The sequence below is a fragment of the Anser cygnoides genome, chromosome 3, assembly GCF_040182565.1.
Source record: "Anser cygnoides isolate HZ-2024a breed goose chromosome 3, Taihu_goose_T2T_genome, whole genome shotgun sequence".
NCBI classification, from domain to species: Eukaryota; Metazoa; Chordata; class Aves; order Anseriformes; family Anatidae; genus Anser; species Anser cygnoides.
The window spans coordinates 12,561,282-12,569,102 of NC_089875.1; positions in this window are offsets into that span (position 1 = coordinate 12,561,282).

The window sequence follows — 7,821 nt, forward strand, 5'->3', positions numbered from 1 at the left end:
CATGTGTGTCCATTTGTCCTTTCCCACATTTTATTTTTGCCACACAACCTCTGCAGCGTTGCTGGCAGACAGTCCCAGAGCTGGAGTGGGAAGAAGAAAGAAGCAGGTGATTACTCAGCAATGGTTACACACCCCGAGCTCTGACAGGTAAGCCTAGGCAGCTAAAGAGGGACTATTGCCTCCTGTAAATCTTTGAAGAAGAAGAACATGTTTTGCAGGGAGGATACTGAGGTCTGCTCTTCCAGGACAACATGAGTGTTGTTACAGCTTCAAGATGGGTAGGAGCTCCAACACAAGCAGAAAATTGACAAAAACAGGGGGATAAGATCGTGAGCTGGCACAGCTTAGTCCACCAGGCTTTCCTAGACACTCCCCACTAATGCAGGAGCCCAGCGATGGCAAAGCCACATGCCTTGCCTCCAGCAAAGGGCACGTGTGCCTAGATGATGACATAGGTCTCTTTCCTTCTCTCCACCACGAAAGAGAAGGATATAAAGGTGACAGAGGAAGGGATGGTATTTTAGAGACTGTGCACTTTTTGTTGTATGTGTCCGGTGTTGAAGCAGAGCAGAAGGCAATGTCGGTTTTGCTGTGCAGAAGTACAATATCCTCTTCCCGGCATACCTCCAAACTCCAGCAGTGCCAGGGAGATGTCCGCTTAGGCTGTGCTGGACAGAGATAAAGAAACAGAGGTAGAAGCAAGCATGCCATTATTACACACTTTAGTGAACAACTGGCTGCTGACAAGCAATGTGACAATATACAATCGTATTTTTATAATGACAAACAAATTTATAAAAGCGATGAAAGTCGCATGCATGAATTCAGAAATACTGCTACAGAGCTCTTCACGCTTCAGAAAGCTTGTGATGATCTGCCAGAATATGATCCTAATCTTTATTTTGAAATATTCACGTGGATTTTGGGTGGGTTACATAAATTTTAGATGCATTTTGCATGGGCATCGAATATGGAATTTAAATCAGAATAACTGTAGAATGCATATGTGACAGAAGCCTTCCTAAGGGAACAATAATTGGCTGAGCTGAAATCCCCAAATTTTCAGGTGGAGAGGTGTGCCCCCTGCCACCAGCCCAGCAATGGTGCTGCGGGGGGTTCGGTTATGGGGAGCACCCGGCACTCGGGGGAATTGCTTTGTAGCAGCTGCTGCAAATGAAATGTTTGCTTGGATTTTACTGTTATCAGACTGAGCGCTCAAGAGAAACTTAATTTATCCCATGCCCAGTTTTGCAGTGATGGATAGTGCTAGACAGCAGCATTGCTTATGTGGAGCCTGTATTCATTATTTCTCTATTTGTGCAAAACACAGATGAATCACTTTCCAAAAAAGCCAACCTCATCTCCTGCGGCTGCACAGAGAGCAATGGGAACGGTTGGAAACACACCAGGTGCCTCCCCCCATCCTCTGGATATTTCAGTGCAGCAATATCACCAGGACCCAGCCCTGCAGAGGTGGACCATGGCCGTTTCTGAGATGAGCTTTTCACATGGGCCCTCTCCTCCTGCTGCTACAGGGAGGCACTTTATTATTATTATTATTATTAATAATAATAATAATTATTATTAATTATTTTTTTCCTTAAAAGCCTGAAAAAGTAACTTAGCCATCTTCACCATCTTCACCTGTATTTAACTTCTCCATATTTTTTTCTCTCTGTATAGCTCTTATGTCAGTGTTACCTGGTGCACAGTCACCCTGTCTCCTCCAAAGTCTTTGGAAGGAAACTGACAACACCCTTAATAACATCCTGCAGCTGAGGATTTCAGCTCATTTTGCAAATATCAGCTAACTTTTAGATACTGTTCACCCCATGTTATCATCTTGGTTTGGGAAAAGGAACTGAGGGGCAAAGACAGGTTATCTGGCTGCTGGTGGAGAGGATATCTCCTGCAGAGCCAGGAGCAGAAATCATTTCCTGAATTTATAACCTAATCTCAAGTACTATTCCTGCTTGGGAATGGAAGGGAGGGTCACCAGTACGAGTAACACACACACACACACTCATGCACACACACAATTTGTCTGTCACAAAGTGTGTCTGAGTTTTATTCTTCTTGCCCAAGGGAATCTGCACCTCATGCAGACTTGTCCTCCCGTGGCTGGAGGTAGGTGTCCAGCCAGTGTGGACTTGGCACGGGCCTCTTCATAGTGGGGACACGGGGTAGCAGATACCTCACCTCTCCTGCTGAGTGTTTCCTGGCTGCTCCAGACCTGGAACTGCAGAAGTGGAAGAAGATCTGCCTTTTTATTTTTTCTTGGTCAAGTATTTGAATTCTTCAGGCTCATGGATTGAGGGGGAAAAGTCCTCCCAGTGTAACTCCCTCTCTACTAGCTCCACCTGGAGGCTCCATAAAAATCTGATTTTTTTTCATGTATTTATTTACCCGTTTATTTAGTTTTTTGGATTCAAGGCTGCCTTGGTGTTGAAAAACACTACTGCCAAAAAGCTTAATGCCCAGTCTTCAGCATACCCAGGTCCCAAGACTAACTAGACAAGAGGAGCAGCCCTGGCCAGAGGGGTTGTGGAACAAGGAGTCACAACTGGCTGACACAACCTTCTGGGATAAGAGCATTTGCTCCAGAAGTCTGGTGTCACTCCAGGGATGTGCCATTTGAGCATCCCTGGAAAAGATGTTGTGTTGGAGGTTTGCTCTCATTACCAAAACAGCGTTGTTGCTTCTGTTCTGTGAACGGTGCAGGCGAGATCTCCTGAATCTTCATGCATAAAAATGATGTTGGTGAGAAGAGTACGTGCATCTAAACAAGCTCCAGAAGCTGTCTCTGCTTCTGTCTGACCCATGAAGCAGAGCTAGAAGCACTGTCTCCCATGCAGCTCAAAAATCCATGTTAAAATTGCTTTCCTCAACTCTATCCTGGCATAAATACCAGATTGCTTAATCACAAATTGTTTTTAGAGTAAAATCATATCAGGGACACATACACTGCCCTTCTCCAGAGCAGTCACTGATAATATCGAAGTGAGGAGGGCAGGGACCATGCCAGACCAGCTGAGAGCAGAAGCAGCCACTCCACGGTCCCCCTTTCTCCAAGGTTTTCCTGCTTAGGAACCACCTGCACAACCACCCGCAGCCTGTGGAGTTGTGCTTCTCACCAGGCAAAATGCTTAAGATGCATTGTGACTGACGGCCAGTGCCGATGGGGAGAGAGCACCAGAAAGAGGGGATAAAGAAGGACCCTCCTGTCAATAAGGAATGACAATTCTGAATTAGAAAATCATCCCAAAAGCTGGATGCTATGACGCACCCAGCCAGAGTAGCACCAGAGCGCTGTGTAACATACCCAGCGTGCTCCTAAGTCAGCTGCCAAATTTATTTTTTCTCCTCTAGCTGATAACGAATCCATGCTGGAAGCTCGTGCCCAACCCCGCTGCTCTTGAACTCTGAGTCTGCAAACAGCTGTGCGGTGGCAAGTCTGTTAGTTTAGGCTATTTTGGGAAACAACCTGCCCTTTTTTTAGTCATGAAGCACGTGAAAGGCACAATGGCAAAATTTGGATGCAGTAAAATCACCTCTTGAAATCGCCTAGACCCGCACTCCTTATCTTTTCCTGTCCTGTCGCAATGACACGGTGTAACCAGAAGCAGCACCCCTCTGGAGGCTCCCTGACCCCTGTTACAGCTTGAACTGCAAGCTGTCCTCCACTGACCTCCTGCACATCCTCCTGGGACTCAGGCTTCCAGCTGGGCTGCAAAGCTGGTGACCACTCTCCTCCTGCTGCAGCTTCCACTTCTTTACAAAGCTGGAGAGCAGCTACCAATCCAGAGATGTGCTCCCCTTCTGGGGCCCTCACCTGAGGTACAGGGAAATCAATAGAAGAAGCGTATGTCCCTGAGAGGACCACCTGCTGATCTAGAAAGTAGAAACTTGGAAGAATCTTACCTTTTACTTCCTACTAAGCTATTTTTCCTGGTTTTCACCCCAGTAGACCTATATATTTTCAATCACCTAATGTGTGCTGCCCTTCTTCATCCTTGTCCTGACGGACATCCCCATGTGCCTGGGGGATATGTGCATAACGTGGCTGTGCCCGGACGTGGCCTACGTTTATTTTGGAGTCAATTTTCCCTTTAATGTCAGAGATAAATTTAACTTTGCCTCTTGGACATTTCTTTTCAACTTAGATAAAACCTTTGAGAGTTTAAATTCTCTTCTACGCCCTCCTTGTTGCTGATCAAGCCTCATTCTTTCCCCACCTTACTGTGCTCTTTGCCTTTCTGGACCAAACAATCTACACAGCCAAAGAGGTGAGGTTTGGCCATCATCATGCGAAGGGAACACACGATGTGATCATGGACTAGATGCTGCATGTACCATTTGCCATGCTCCTCCGCAAAGCTGACGCTTCAAAACTGTCAGAATGTTTTTCAACTGAAGTGGGTATTTAACACAAAATAGTTATTTGCATTTCGAGCTGCAAATAGTTATATTTACAGAAGTTCCACTTTCCTTTCGTCTGAGCAGCAGTCATACTTTGGGATTTGCTATTTCAAATGTAAAATGTCTCTATTGAAGCAAACAAACCAAACAAAAACATGAGCAGCAAGGGGAAAAAATGTTGCTAATAAACTCTTTTCAGTAGAATTGTCCTAATTTTTGTAAAGTTAGGTACTTTGAGAGCATGCTGTGTCTGTTTTACTTGCCAGAGTTCTTTTGCCTTACCTTATGCAATGCGAGATTCAAATCACGTTGATTTACTGTGACATGATGCCTTATTTATAAGCCCAAAGTGTGAATCTTTACGGCAAGCATCAGCATAATGTTTAGATTTGTTTATATGAGATAGAGTTTCTAGCTTCACCTGCAGTCACTGTAAAAAATAGCAAGAGGAGAAAAACAACAATGCAAGAAAAACTGAAAATCAATTTTTTTGTTCACTGGGGAACAGCTTTATTTCTTCTCTCAAAGAATTCTTGCTGGGAATGGAAAACTGTCAAGAAAGCACACACGAAGATCAGCTTTGCAGAACTGTCTTGATAAGCTTTCAATAGCACGGAGGGAGGATTTGGGATCCGCAGGGTTTTCCAGGTTCTTCTCATGCCAAACATCCAGGGACTCCACGACAAAGCATGCCAGTCATGCAGAACAGCTTCCTCTCCTCCCTGGGAGCCTTTCTGCTGATGCATGAGCTCAGCCAGCAGCCCTGATGTTCTTAGCTGCTCTATCTAGAAACCTTCCAGGAGTGGGTTTTGCAATTCAAATCTTGATTTCCCCTGGGTTCGATTCTCAAGGAAGATTTATGCGTCCTCATCTTGGAGTTGCTGCTTGGAGCCCTAACTTTTGTTCTCTCGGGGAAGTAACTAAGCTAATAAAGTGGAAGTGAGATTCCTTGCTACCCAGGAACTCTGTGTTTACTGAAAGTACCCTCCTTGCTAACTGAAGAATGCCTTTTAACTTACCCACTTAGAGTTGCTTAGAAGATGGAGGGGGTGTCTAAGGCTCAGTGGCTTTCATAGACACATAGGTCAGAAGCCACCCAGCCCAAATTCCTGCTGAACGCAAGGCCAACCTGTACCTGTCTGCCCAAGGCTACATCCAAGCTTCCACAACACCTCTGGTTGCTCCAGTACTTGATCATCCTCAGACTTGATTAATCAGTTTCTGGTGTTCCAGCTTGAATCTGTTGCCTCTTGACCCTCCACTGCATGCTGCTGAGAGATCTGGCTCTGCTTTCTCTGCAACTTCTGTTTTAGTAGCTGTTGACAGTAACATCTCCTGAGCCTTTCCTTCTCCAGACTGAACAACCCCAGCCTCTTCTCATACATTATGTCCTCCAGCACATTACTACTCAAAAATATAATCCCAGAATAGGAATATTTCAATGAAAAGCAAGATGCAAGTTTCCTCTTGTACTAGAAAGCTGTAACGGCCTCTAGGCTAGAAGGAAAAGGGATGGCTACTACTTCTGGTTTCATCTGCATATTTTCATATGTCTGTTACTACAAGAGCAAAGCTGCCTGCAGAAACACTGCACTTCTTGTGGCTTTTGTCACTTTGCAGAAGAGATAGCTAACCATAGAGGGAGGCATCTCCCAGAAATCTAAAAACTAGAGAAAGTAGAGCGAATGCAAACAATATCCGCCACTCACTAGTTTGAGAGCTTTTAGGTAGTAGGCTGGTAGTTAAGCACGTGGTCAATAAGAATTAGTAAGATTTCTGAATTATTTCACAGAAGTATGGAAGAAACACAAACAGTGCTTAAAACTCATAACATGAGATCAATCAATTTAGGTAGCGTTAACTTGAGAGGGTATGACCAGATAGTCCATCAAGTACTAAGGTCAATTATGCATCTGTTCTGACACACCGAGCGTTGTAAGCATCACTTTACGTGATTATGTTTTCACCTGGAAAAGGCTGCTTTAAAACAACCAACCAAAAAAACACAACCTGGAAAGCCAGATCTTCCCTTTCTTTAAAAAAAAGTCTCCCCATATTGTAATAATTCTGTAGGTATGGCACAAAACACACTGCAAGATTTATCACCTCTTATTTATGATATCGAGGCACAGATCTGTACTTTTGCCTTTCACTATCCCATAGCCTTGTCAAGCAGAGTTGTGCGAAGTGCAGCTATCCCCTGTAACATTTACTGTAAAACACATTGCCTTAAAACAAGATGCATCATGGTAATTACTGGCATGAACACCTTTGGTCCCTTGGCTCACATTGAAATGAAATTTTTACTGACTGTGTGTGGAGCACCAGAAGGCACTCATCACATTGGCAGCTTTCCTTACTTCCCTAATTCCTGTAGGAGTTCCCAAATTGTCATGTAAAGAGATGTATGAAGTTTGCTTCTCATCTTTGCTCCATTTTCTAAAATGCTTGTTTTTTCCCCCCCCCCTTTCAACTGATTATGTTTAGTACTTCTTTGCAACATACTGTCATTTTATTTAACAACTACAGTGGTGTTACAAGAGCAACTTATTTTAAGGATTAGCTTACTGGTGTTTGCTGACTTATTTTATATTCTAATTAATAAATCCCCAAAGAAGCCACTTCTTTAGCTTAGAATATATAAAGGCTTTTAGGTCTGGTATTTTTTCCTTCCCTCTCTAAAATGGTTATTTCTTCAATCCTTTTTTTGGTTTGTTGTCCTTAACTGATGGAAATGAGATGAATCCAGCTGTGACAGACTCAAGATTTACTTTAGTACAAGACAGATATTGGAACAGGGCAGACAAAAACTTAACACCAACATTGTTTAAGCAAAAATCCCATTACCACGAGAGTTTGTACTCTGCAGCCATGGTGGGATGTACTTAGTGCTCAGAAAACAAGTAGAACACATAGCACATCTAAGAAATTCCTTGAGCAAACCTAGTCCAAGTCTTGTAATACATAAGGTGGGCTACTACACTAGATATAGACAAAACAGGAGTCTAGAAGAGTTGCAGAAACATTCACTTGTGATTGCAAAGGAATAATTACAGTTCAATATATTTGAAATAGCTTCCTGCAGTGAAGTGGTTGGAGGCTGCAGTAAGAATTCTCAAGCATATGTATTAACCTTTCTTGCCCTTAACCAAGCGAGGTTCTTGTCTCCTGGGACAAAAGGCTCTGATTGCCTTTGAAGCCACAACCAAATTAGTACTGAGCTACAGTACTAAAACTGCTTTGGAGCTGTAGTGCTGGAGTATAAATTTGCCTTCAGGCTTTCATGTCTGATGTTGATATACAGTAATTTTGCCTGGGAGAGACAAATGGAAGTGTGAGTTAACAAAGTTCTCATAACTAGCTTAAAAAATAAAATTTAATAACCTATTTTAGAAAGTTGTA